Genomic DNA, 14,035 nt, shown 5'->3' with positions numbered 1-14,035 from the left:
TGACAGGTTGTTCACCAGCACCGTCTGGGAATAAAGTCTGGGAATAAAAGTAGGATAGATAAGGGTTGAGCAGATGAATTGGGGCAGGTATGATTGCTGAGATGGAAAATGACAATTGTTTTCCAGATACGTGGTCCAAACTTCATCCCGGGACCAAGTTTTACACCATGGTTACAGAGAGCCTGCTCAGTATCAGACAGGTGGCAGTAGCAATGTGGATTTGGGGGCCAAGGAATGCTTTGGACTTCCCAATATGGTTCTCTCAAACACTGAATGAACCTAAATACCTGAGGCAATGATTTCATCCATCCCCATAAAAATTGCTGAGTTGTGCATTCCCTCAAATTAAATCCTTCTGGTCAATGGAAACTTCATAATTTAAAGATAATGGAGTAGAAATGCATAAATCCATTTGGGAATATTGGCTATTTGGTTCCGTTGTAGTAAATGGATTTTCTACTTTTTATGAACCTTTAACTATTCTTAATGAGACGAGTCTAGTTTTTGTCTAAGTATTAATTTAATTATATTGAAGTCTAATTATTTATTGAGCATTACCAATTTAAGTATAATTGAGGCTTAGAGAAAATGCCTGTAGGTGCAGCATGAGACTCTGGAACCATTTCTTTCTATGAGACAGAGAGAAGTGAAAGCAAGATGGGTCCCAAACTCAAAGTTAATTTGGTGCTCCTCAGAACTTCAGTGGTTTTTGGAAATGTTAGGTCAAATTAGTGTGTTCCCTTGCTGCAGTAGGCCTATGTGGGAGCCTGCTGCTAGATGCCACTTGGTGAACCACTCTTGCTGTGGGAGCCTCAAACTGGCATTAGGCTGCTTAATTGCTTTTGCTGTTCAGCTGAATTTCATTGGCCTAGATTTTGAAGGAAAATATCAGCAGTCCTGAACAGTTTTGTGGATAAGGCTTGTTCTGGTTTCCCACTCTCCCACCATGACCGTGTGATGCCTTTCATGCTTCCATTGGGACCTCACCAATGAGGATCAGGCCAGCACTTTGCAGCAAGTTTATGCCAGGTATCAGCTAAAGTTAAGTGCATGTTTAGTTGGGTGACTAACTGCTGGCAAGAAATTCTGAGGCATTCATTTTTATGAAGGCCATTTGTAGAAAAAAAGCAGCTGCTTGAATGTAACCCACTGTTTTATCATGTTTAAACCACACATGAATGAAGGATTGAGTTTGGTCTTGTTATTGATGAGGTTATGAATGGGTGCTGTTTCATTTTTCCAATGACATCATGTGCTACACCCTTTTAAAGTTTATTTGTGAATTATACTCTTTTTTTTGGTTCCAGGTAGTGAAAGGAATTTTTAAAACAGAGTAACAGTCTCCAGCTGGCCATGACACAGAAACCCTTTGTGCATAATGACAACCTTTGAATCCTCCATATTTAATAAGCAATTTACAGGTTCCCACATCAGGCCTGCTGAAAGAATTGAATATAATAACATTTTTTTCTCCCTTCAGGAGAAGGAACTAAATTCCAACTAGTACATATTCATAATTTAAGTACAACTATACCATTTACCTTTTTTATGTAATTCATTTTTGTGCATGAGTGTTGCTGGTATATATTGTCCATTCCTAATTGCCCTTGAGAAGGTGGTGGTGAGCTGCCTCCTCAAATTCTGCAGTCCTTCTGGTGAAGGTACTCCCAAAATGCTGATGTCCTGATAAAAATGGCAATCTTGGTGAAGGGTCTCGACCTGAAATGTTGACTGTCCATTCCCTCCATTGATGCTGCCTGACCCGCTGAGTTTCTCCGGCATTTTGTGTGTTCCTCCAGATTTCCAGCATCTGCAGTCTCTTGTGTCCCCAAAATGCTGTTGGGTAGGGAGTTCCACAATCTAGGCCCGGTGACAACGACCAGTAATTTCTTACCAAGTCAGGAAGGGGTGTGACTTGGAAGGGAATCTGCAGGAGCCGATATTTCAAAGTGCCCGCTGCCCTTATCCTTTTCAGTTGCTTGCAGTGCAGTTTTTCCAGGTGGTAGGAGGAGTCAATGGGTGAATGGTTGGGGGAGGGGAGGTGGATGGGGCGCCAATTAGGTCGGCTGTTTTATCTTGGATGGTGTCAAATTTCGCAGCACACAAACAACCCCATTTGGCTCAGCAGGTCCATACAGGCATTTATTATTTAGTTGGGCCTCCTCTTACCTTACTTCATTTCCTCCTGTCATACATAAAGAAGATTAAGAACTCGCAAGGAAGTAAATTATAATCCATGAGTGAAACAGCACCTTTTCACAGTGCACATGGTATCAATTATGTAACCCTCAGCAGAACAATAAATATACATGGTATGTAAATGGAGTTGGACAATGAAATTGCAATGCGATCAGCTTTTGTCTGGCTCATTGAGTCAATACTTTCCAGGATAGATGTGGTTTTAACGTAAAAGGTCACACATCCGTAGTGCGTTGCTTAAGTCTGACCAAGAAAGGAAGAAATTCAGAAATCAAAACAGTCCCAGCTATCACTGATTCTGATGACTCAGGCTGGATTAATTAGGGCATCAGTGGAGAGTCTGAGAGTTGGCATTACACAGGAAAACTGGCATTCATTACAGTCTGAGTTTGTTCCATGTCATCACACAGTCATATAGCTGGCCTTAGGTTTGAATACACTTTCTTGCCAATTACCAGTCACCTTCCAAATTAACTCTTTCAGTACCACTCACTGATAGATTAATAGTTCCTTGGTAAAAATTGTTTATGCTCTGATGTAAGTGTTTCAATATAAATTAAGTAACTTTCAATACTTTACATTCTTTTAATTAGATTTGTTCCTGCCTTCCCACCATTTTAGACATTACACTTCCTTTCCTCTTCTGCTTCATATTTGCAGAACAAGCTTCCCGTTGGTGCAAAATAGTTTCATCTGACACTTGTAAATCAATGTTCAAACTAAACCAAGCAAGAAGCAAAGTGAACTGTGACTCTCACAGGAAGCACAGGAAATATAGGAACATAAAAAACAGGAGTGGGAGATTTAGTCTCTTGAACCTGTTCACCATTCAATAAGACTCTAGTGGATCTGTGACCAAACTTCATAATTTTTCTTCTTACTGCACTTGACAAACAAAAATCTATCAATCATTCACTTAAGTTAACATCTGACCTTGCCTCTTTTACAGAAGCCAGTCCTGAATTTCATTATCTTCTGCCCAGTGAACTTTTTCACTCCTGAAAGACCTGGCTCTAATTTTTAGACTGTACCCTCCCCCCCACCCACCGTCTTAAATGTCCCAATCAGAAGAAATCCATCCAGCCCTTAATACCTTCAATTTAATTTAAATGCTCCTCAGTGTTTTATGTTTCAGGGAATAGAACGCTGGCTTGTGGATTTCTCCTTGTAATTTGACTCTAGGAGTTCAGATAACATTCTGATAACCTATACAATATTACTTTCTTATCAATATATCTTTGACAATTGGTGCAGGACCTACTACTCACAGTCCCCAGGCTTGGTCTATTCAGGGCTTTGCTGTAGCATATAACCTCTACCCACTTGGACTCCAGCCCTGAAGATGAAAATGTCAGTGTCCCAAATTCCTTTTTGATTATTTTCTGTACATGACTATGGAATTTTAATCATTTGCATGCAAATATTCAGGTCTCATTGGACCACAGGATATTCAATGGTCTCAACTGAGATCCTCGCAGGATCCCATTATCACATCCTGCTAGTTTGAGTTATTGACCATTCTTTCTATCTCCTTACACTTGGTTAATTTCCAGATTGGTTAATACCTAGCCTAATTCCATGATCTTCGATTTTAATTAACAGTCACTCACACATTTCCTTAAAGTATCCAAGAGGTATAGTCTTCCTCTGAGGCAAGATAATTATTCAATATGCTGACATTTTCTTATTTTCATTTCCCATATCACTGTTGCCTGTTATTAGGGACCCACATTGCTTCTGACTTTCTTTCGTTGTCTTAATTGGTTCTTATTAATTTTGATACCTCTTGCAAATTCCCCCATTTAATCATTTAAAGTCATTGTGACCACACTAATTAAACTCTCCATAAGGGCACAGATCCTGACATGGTTCAGGTGAAGCCTATGACAATGGTACTGCTCCTTCCTATCCCAGAACAGGGGTCAGTGTCTCATAAAATGGAACTCCTCTTTCTGTGTTCATCACCTAACCCTGCCCTCCCCTTGTCTTGTCCCCCACCAATCTGTTTATCCCAATGCCAATTTGCACATGGTTAAGTTTGTAGTTTAGATAATAGGAAACCTGAAATAAAATCAGAAAATGCTGGAAACCCTCAGCAAATCAGACAGCAGGGTCTTCAACCTGAAATGTTTCCTCTGTTTTTCTCTCCACAAATGCTACCTGATCTTCTGGGTGTTTTCTGCAACCTGCTCTGTTGTGCAAATTAGGTCTGGGGAAAACTGTTCAGATACTACTCTCCTCTTCTCCAGCTCACTGCATGTTGGCAGAAATGAAGTTCACTTACCCATGGTATTTGAAGTGACCAGAGTGGTGGTCCAATGATTCAAGCACACTGAGTGTTTCACTCCAATACAACCTGTGGCTGTTGGTGTATCATGACATTGAAATGTGTGTTATTACTGACAAGTTTGCCTAAGGAATGGGTCTTAATTGAGCCCTTCAGTTATTAATAGAATGTATTGATAGGGAACTGTAATGAACATATGGTTGATTATGCTGAACACTGCATGTTCCCCAGACTTGGAGCACATGTGCACAACATGTGATGCAAAGCACAATCATACACACCTGATCGTGGACACAGTATTCCAGACCTAAGTGTTGCAGTTACACATGATCATTGTTGCCTCAGCTGCGTGACTGTAACAAGAGTATCTGGTCTACTTCAAGTTCAGTCAGGTTGCAGGGGTATATTAGCAACAGTATTAATTGCCAAACTGGTGCTGCCTCCCTTCTGGGTAGTACCTGCAGTAGTTGCTGATAATCAATAACAAACTCTCCGTATCTTGCAGTAGAGCAGTTGGGAACATTTAGCATCACCCTGATATTGGGCTTCTTTTAGGGGAAGCTAAAATTTTCTGATTTTAATCAGACTGTGGAAGCTCAGGAAACAAAGGTGCTATTTTGGTGAGGGGAGGCATTGGTCCTGTTGAAGTGAAGAGATTTACTCTCTCTGGATAGTCTTTGAATATTGCTAAAATAAGTCTCTGCCTGGTAACCCTTGTGCACCATAAATTCTGGTTCAGAATCAGGTTTACTATCACTGACATATTGTCATGAAATTTGTTGTTTTGCGGCAGCAGTACAGTGCAAGACATAAAAGTTATTATAAGTCCCCAAAATAAAATAGTGCAGAAGAGGAGTAACAAGGTAGAGTTCATGGACCGTTCAGAAATCTGATGGTGGAGGGGAAGAAGCTGTTCCTGAAACGTTGAGTTTGGGTCCTCGGGCTCCTGTACCTTCTCTTTGATGGTAGTAATGTGAAGAGGATGGTGAGGGTCCTTAATGATGGATGCTGCCTTCTTGAGGCACTGCCTCTTGAGGATGTCCTCGATGGCGGGGAGGGTTGTGCCTGTGATGGAGCTGGCTGATTCTACAACCCTCTGCAACTGCTTTTGATCCTGCACATTGGAGCCTCCATACTAGGTGGTGATGCAACCAGTCAGAATGCTCTCAGTTCTCTCAGTGTCTATTTGTTCAGTTGCTTTTTTCATTCATTTGGGTGAGCTTCATCAGTCATCACTGACCCCACCACCTTTTCCATTATCTTAGTCCTGACTCATTCCACACAGAAAACTGCAGGCAGTTATAGCTCCTTAATGTAAATTGTTAATTCATAGTACAACTGTTTGAATTATTCACCTTTCTCTCTCTCCTAACTGTAAATAATTGGAAAATTCTCAGATGGAGTATTCTGTTTAAAAAAATTACCAGCGCCACACATGGTGGATTTTAAGAATGGGTTTAATTAATACTTTCTGTATGCAGTAAAATTTGAATGAATTTTTTTGGCATTGGACATCAACAAATTCACTATCTACATTAATGCATGTAACTACTAACTGCCAACATTAAAAAGTAACATAATTTATTTTCATAATATCATTAATGTGATTGGCTTAGACAAAAATAAATGATTTTTACTTTGATCCAGATGAATAAGCCCCACTTTTATCTCTGCAGCATTTCATGTTAACTTGGCTCTGACTAACTTAATGTAACTGCACTGTGTAACGAATTGACCTGTAAGATCGGTTTGTAAGACAAGTTTTTCACTGTACCTTGGTACAAGTGACAATAATAAACCTCTTGCAAACAATGAATGTTTTACCACTTTAGCAAATATGATCTATGTGTTGGCAAAACAAATAACGATAGAATATTTGGTGATGTAGAGGTTAACAGGATGTGTTGTCTCCCAAAGCCCTTGGAGGAGATGACATGATGATTAATAAACTTCAGTTACTGTGAAGAATTTTCTTACAGCTGAAGTTTCTTGGGGCAGACTTCAGAAAGCACTGGGTGTGTACCTTTCTGGAAATTATCTAACTTAGGCATACAATATGAATAGACTAAGGCTCTGATTCATGTTCTGTGCCATGTTGTCTTGAAGAAATGTTATTTTTAAGTTGAGCTAATGTTGTTTATTTTGAACCTGTGCCACATGCCTACTTAGTGAAGCTTTGTCTGAAATCAGAAGGCAGGAATGAGACTCTGTGGCTTTCTTACACACTCCCTGGAACAGCGGACAACAAGGAGAACTGCTTGTCTAAAAGCTGCTTAGCCCCACTGCACAGCATTTAATTGGGCCCTGAGGCTGGTTTGGGAGAAGAAATAATTAATGGTAATTTGTCACTAAAAATGGAAGACTTACCTCTGCCTGGTCAGAGATAAGGGTCATCGTTTATCCTCACTGGTCCTGTGTTGTAGCAGGAAAGAAAAATCATGCTCCTTACATAGTGCTCCTTGTTGGCGTTTCATGTGCTTGGCAGATTTGATTTTTTTCTGTGTTGTTTCAACAAAAGAATAGGCATTGGCACTCAGCGACAAAGTTCACAGTAAAGTAATGGCTGCTTGGGCCATTAGCATGTGCCTGCATTGGTATATTCACATCCTGCCAATGATACATTGCTTCAAGAAGGTGAAAATTTTAATGAGAAAGTATCGTGCAATAATATGATGTAATAATTTTCAGGACAACCGTTAAATGTTCTTGTGGGTGTGACTTTCAGCCTTCTTGTGTCCTGTACAAGATGTGAAGAAGTCATTTTAAAAACACTTCCTTCAAGGATTTTCAGACCAGATGAGTCCTTCAAATTACCTGCTCACAATACACTGCTCCCATGACCTATTACACAACACTGAAGCAGATAACCTATATGTACAGGTCAGAATTTTATTTTAAATGTAATGGCTTTACTGAGTGAAGGTTATAAAATAAAGATTTGATTGACAGATGCAATTCTTGGTGAGATTGCACTCTGGTCTGTTTATACAAGTGTCTTGCAAAACGCTGTTTGACCCCTAGGATTTTAAAGGAATAGGATGCATCTGCTATTTGCATCTGTCAGTGAATTCACATTAACTCCTTAACAGAGAAGGGGTTTCAGAAGAGTAAATGGGGACATTCAAGGACTTCACATAATGCCATTAGTTCCTTGCATTTACTGCCAAGCAGTGCTGATACAAAGCTTGTTTTTCTTTCTGTGTCTCCATCCGTCCTCCCCACACTCATACACATCATCAGATAACTGCATTTATATAGTAACGGACAACTTTTCCTCCAAATTATTGTTCTCTTGGGTGCAAAATAAGTTCTAGAAATAGGCTAAATGTTCTACTTTCTACTTGCTTAATGCAAATATATGTAAACAAAATGGTGCAGAGATTTTTGAAGATGTCTGTGAGTGTGGTGGAGAAACAGAAAAAAGAAGCAAGTTTCATGCCAGCACTGCTTTATTTTTAATGCAGGGAAAGTAACGGCATTATGATGACATCCTTGAATGTCCTCATTTGCTGCCTGACATCAGGTCTAACTCTTTAAAATTGATTGTTATGACCTCACAGTTTAGCTGCCTTTGAGAATTCAGGCCTGGGGGCTTCTCCCCTTATGTTCCCTGTACAAACCCCAGCACCACCTCATCCCTAAGATCTGGCCACAGGCATTCTGCTGACACCATTATTTAATTCACAAGAAGAGTTAACAAGAATAAAGTGATTGATGTGCTTCTCATGGACTTTCAAAAGGTTTCAATGAAAGACCCCAACAAAGGTCATAGTGTGTGGATCAAAGGGCAGGGTAACAGATTGGATTGAAAAATTGATACACAAAGCTGTGATAATACCTTCCAAGATACTTTAGCTGAGCTCCTGTGCTGTTGTGTTACTATTTTGAATGTTTTTTCAGATAATTAGAGAATACAGAATCTCAAATATATCATTCACAATAGGGGAATGTTGCCGAATACTTACTTTGACATTGTATGGTCTTGTAGGCTCCAGTTGCTTGATTCCAGATTTTTCACAGTACAATGCAAACAATGTACCTACCATCTGTGAGTGTGTTCCCTAAAGACAGCTAATTGTGAGTCTTCTGGCTACAACAATCATAATTTGAGATTAGAGGTCACTGCAAAAGAACAGCAAACAACAAATATACTCTAAAGGGAGATACCATGTTAAAATTCTTTGCTTTTCCCTTTGACAATGGCAATCTTCCAATAGAACGGGCTAACACACAGCTGTCTACAGCTGCCTGCAAATTGTTGAAGATTAAGAATGAGTCAGTGTTCTGAGGGTTAAGTCCACAGTTTCATATGACATTTCCCTGCGCTTTGTTCCCTGTGATTTATAGCAGAGTGCTTCCAATTGTGCACCAAAATCACTTTCTTATTTCAAAAGCTAGCACCGGGAATTGACCAATGTCACTTAACGAGGAGATTATTGGCACCTTGCTCCAGGATGCTTTAAGAATGGCAATTGTACCCTCTTAGGAAGTGGAAACCCAGAAAATGTCACCATGCATTTTACATATAGTATGTTACAAAAGGATGACTCCAGTCACTTTTAAGCCTGGTTTATGCTCTTAATTGTTTTTCCTTTCCATCCTATAACTGTTTCTTAGAGTCTGTCACAAAATAATAAAATTACGAGGGACACAGGTCACGCAGCATCAGTGGACGAACATAGTTAATGTTTCAGATTGAGAACCTTTCATCAAGAGTTCTAATCAGAGATCATTGTCTTTGTCTCTCCACAAATGCTGCCTGATAAGCTGAATATTTATAGCATTTTCTATTTTTATTTTAGATTGTTAGACTCCATGGTATTTTGCATTTGTGCTCAGAATCAGTTGTTCCAATAGTTACACAGGCCAAGAAAAAACTGGAACACAAAATGCAGAGCTACTGCTTTTAATGAGGCCATTTTATAACGATTCATGATTTGTTTAGTTATAGACCTTTGTTGTATTCCAGACTGGTATCTGGAATAAAGTATTTCATTCTACACACCAATAAATTAAAAAAAAACCCAGGTACCTGTGAACCATAACTCTAATCCATTGGCGAGCCGGACTGAAAAGATATTGGGTGAACTGGCGCAAGTGGATTGTGACTCCAGACCCACTTGCTGACTATTCACTAATTCAGTGAATGTAATGATATGTATATTCAAGAGCAAAATTAAAAAGTCTCAGTGTTAAAAATAACTTGGATTCATAACAGATAAATGTTTAGAGAAGTACTTGGAGCAATTAGAATGCAATAGCCTCACTTCCTTCTAAGTGAGGCTAAAATGACAGGCCAAACCTTGTTATAACTGCCCTACTTTAAATTTGTTATCTTACTTTTGCTCACAAACAGGAATATCTTTTACGCCTGTTTTAAGTATGGATATTGGCATTGGTTTATTACTGTCACTTGTGCTCAAACCTTCTCAACCTCAGCATCATTGATGTAGGCAGGTGCATGTACACTGCCCCCTTTCCTGAAGTCAATGACCAGCTCTTTTGTTTGCTGGCATTGAGGGAAAGGTTGTTGTCATGACACCATGTTGCTAAGCTCTCTATCTCCTTCCTGTACTCTGACTCATCGTTACTTGAGATATGGCCCACTACGGTGGTATCATATGCAAACTTGTAGATGGAGTTAGAGCAGAATCTGGCCATGCAGTCATGAGTATATAGGGAATAGAGTAGGGACGCAGCCTTGTGGGGCACGAGTGTTGAGAATAATCGTGCTGGAGGTGTTGCTGTCTATCCTCACTGATTGCAGTCTGTCGGTATAAAATTTAAGGATCCAGTTACAGAGGTTGAGTCCCAGGTCTCGGAGTTTTGTGATGAGTTTGGTTGGAATTATAGTATTGAAGGTGGAGCTGTGGAGTGGACATGATTTAGTTGGAATTATAGTATTGAAGGTGGAGCTGTGGAGTGGACATGATTTAAAAGCAATACATATAACAGGTAAAGGATATGATGTTAGTCGAATTCAATACTTTCATCTCAAGACTGACAAGTATAATTTTGAGGTCAAGGCCTTTCCTCAGAAGTTGTAAATTTTTAGATTTCCACTCAGCTGCCATGGTAACAAAATAGTTCAAACTTTTTAACATTTTGTTTAGTGCATGAAATGTGACATCAGTAGAAGTATCTGGGGACAAAAACCATCAGAAGTGAGTCATGTTCAGTGAACCTTAAAAAGATGCAGCACAATATATTCCAAAGCAGGAATCTCAATGGGCAAAGGATTGATTTCCTGTTAATTGCATTTATTAATAATTAAGTGTGAACATCTCTCTTCTGGTTCTTTAGATCTTAGAACGTTACATTCTTTCTTAATCAATTTGAATTTTGAATTGAATTTAACACTTCAAAGCAATAAGACTAACAAGAGGAGCTTGCCTCCCAAATGTGCTCATTGTCACACTTCTATCTCCTCACGTTGTACATTTTATTACAACTTCACTTCCGAGTCTAGTAATGACTGGAGTTATAGCCAATCTCAACAATGGAGTATCATGACAGCACTGTTGAGTGTAAGCAAAAATTCAGTAAAAACATCACTCACATTTCAGCAGTTTGCACCATGTGCTTCTCCATGTGGAAAACCATTACTAGAAGGAGTTGATAACAATAGAATCACAACATTTCTTAAAGGGACCTCTCCCACATGGATGCCTGATCAGATGATAAAGTTAGGAGATGAATTGCTTAATAACAATTTAAATAGAATCTTCAGGCATCTGATAATTCTCACAGTACATTTGAAGGAGCAGAGCTTTCTTTGCATTCTGGTAATCCATTAGGGGATTCCAAAAAGGTTTATCCTAATGTTTCTTTTTCACTAGAGAACCTAAAATAATTTTAATCTGCACCTATGCTTTCAGGTGCCTAGGCGAGGGCATTAATCTCCAGAAATCCCTGCTTAAATTCTCTTTATTTTCATTATGATATGAACTCCTGCCTGAGCAAGGAACTAGATCTGCTGCAATTTGCCTACCACCACAGCAGGTCTACAGCGGACGCAATCTCACTGGCCCTACACTTGGCTTTGGAGCACCTAGACAACAGCAAAACACACGTCAGGCTGCTGTTTATCGATTATAGCTCGATGTTCAACACCATCTTCCCCTCAGTACTGATCAACAAGCTTCAAAACCTGGGCCCCTGTAACTCCATCTGCAACTGGATCCTTGACTTCCTTATTGGGAGACCACAGTCAGTGCGCATTGGTAGTAACGTCTCCTCATTGCTGACAAACAACACAGGCGCACCTCAAGGATGGGTGCTTTGCCCACTGCTCCACTCTCTCTACACTCACGACTGTGTGGCAAGGCACAGCTCAAACATCATCAATAAATTCGCTTGTGACAGCACTGTTGTTGGCAGAATTTCAGATGAGATGAGGAGGGGTACAGGAGTGAGAAAGATTGGCTGGTTGAGTGGTGTTGCAACAACAACCTTGCACTCAACGTCAGCAAGACCAAGGAATTGATTGTGGACTTCAGGAAGGGGAAGTGAGGAGAACACACACCAGTCCTCATTGAGGGGTCAGCGGCGGAAAGGGTGAGCAACTTTATGTTCCTGGGCATCAATATCTCAGAGGATCTATCCTGGGCCCAACGCATTTATGCAATCACGAAGAAACATGCCGGCAGCTCTACTTCATTAGGAGTTTGAGGAGATTTGGTATGTCTCCAAAGACTCTTGCAAGCTTCTATAGATGTATGGTGGAGAGCATTCTGACTGCTTGCATCACCGCCTGGTATGGAGGCTCCAATGTGCAGGATCGAAAGAGGCTGCAGAGGGTTGTAGACTCGGCCAGCTCCATCATCGACACAACCTTCCCCGCCATTGAGGACATCTTCAAGAGGCGGTGCCTCAAGAAGGTGGCATCCATCATTAAGGACCTTTACCATCCAGGACATGCCCTCTTCTCATTACTACCATCAGGGAGGAGGTACAGGAGCCTGAAGACCCACACTCAATGTTTCAGGAACAGCTTCTTCCCTTCCACCATCAGATTTCTGAACGGTCAATGAACCCATGAACATTACCTCGTTATTCCTCTTTTGCACTGTTTATTTATTTTTGTAACTTCTAGTAATTTTTATGTCTTTACGTCTTGCACTGTACTGCTGCCACAGAACAGCAAATTTCATGACATATGTCAGTGATAATAAACCTGACTCTGATTCTGATTAATAGCTCTTTGACCAAGAGTTTTGTTTTATTTCCGTATGCCTCAATATCAAATCAAATTTGATAACAATACAATGAAGCACCCATGGACATTTTATTATTGTCAACGATATGCTATTGTTGATAAGAAAAGAAGGATTTGCATTTACTTCCCCATCAGCATGTCCCAAACAACATTACAGTCAATGAATTACCTTTGAAGTGTTACCAGTCCTATAATGAAGGACATGCATCAGCTAGAGTGCCCATTACAAGGTCTGCAAACAGCAGTGCAATAATGACCAAATTATCTGATTTTTTTTAATACTGAAGGATAATTTTGGTCAAGACTTATGCCTGATTGGTGCCATAAGATCCAATGAGAACTGATGGGGCTCAATTTAATGTCTCAGCTAAAAGACAAAGATGGGAAAAACTGTTCAGTGTAAAATCAGCCTTCTCACCACACGTCTGAAGACTCGTATTTCTACCTGTCGATTGGGTAGTGATCAACACCAGGGATTCTGACTCGTTTTTCCCTTCATACCTCAGCCGCATAGAGGTCCATTATTCACTCCTTCCTTTTCCTTGCATAAGATCAGATTATTCACCACATGTGCACAGATCAAAACTGGGACAAGGTTGATCAGGGTGGCTAGCTATTCGTTGTTTGCCACCCATTGATGACCCCACTATCTATCCTGTTTACGGCCATATGCGCCTTTAATGTTTGGAAATCCTCATGAAGGAGAGACAGCAATATGACTATTCACGTAATATAATAAATTTAAATCTAAGTGTACACTGGTATAGAGTCAGAGAGTCACAGAGCAAGGAAACAGGCCCTTCGACCTAACTGGTTCATGCTGACCAAAATAACCGTCCAAGCTAGTCTCATTTGCCAGCGTTTGGCCTATATCCCTCTAAACCTTTCCTATATGTACCTATCCAACTATCTCTTAAAAGTTGTTAATGTACCTGACTCAGCCTCTTCCTTTGGCAGCTCATTCTACATACATGCCATCCTTTGTGTAAGAAAGTTGCCCCTAAAGTTCTTATTAAATATTTTCCCTCTCACCTTAAACCTATGCCTTCTAGTTCTTGATTCCCTAACCCTGGGAAAAAGGCTGAGTACATTCACCCTATCTATGCCCCTCATGATATTTTACACCTCCATAAGATCTTTTCTCAGTCTCCTATGCTTCAAGGAATAAAGTCAAGGAATAAAGTGTTGGAAGTATTTATGACAAGAGTTGATAAGTGGCAAATAACATTTGTGCCACAAAAATACTGGGCAATGACCATCTCCAATGAGAGGGAGTCTAACCTCCTATCCTGGAAATTCAATGGCATTATCATCACCAAGTCCCTGACCAT

At 40.1% G+C, this 14,035-nt stretch overlaps 1 protein-coding gene across 1 annotated transcript in view; it reads left to right on the top strand.

Annotated features, from left to right (window-relative positions):
• Positions 1-14,035, top strand: part of LOC127581624 (chloride intracellular channel protein 4) — a 109,987-nt gene that overhangs the window by 31,117 nt on the left and 64,835 nt on the right. The window lies entirely within an intron of this gene.

The sequence above is a fragment of the Pristis pectinata genome, chromosome 22, assembly GCF_009764475.1.
Source record: "Pristis pectinata isolate sPriPec2 chromosome 22, sPriPec2.1.pri, whole genome shotgun sequence".
In the NCBI taxonomy this organism is placed as follows: Eukaryota; Metazoa; Chordata; class Chondrichthyes; order Rhinopristiformes; family Pristidae; genus Pristis; species Pristis pectinata.
Note: the sequence above shows the minus strand (reverse complement) of the source record. Positions and strands in the feature narration are given on the sequence as shown.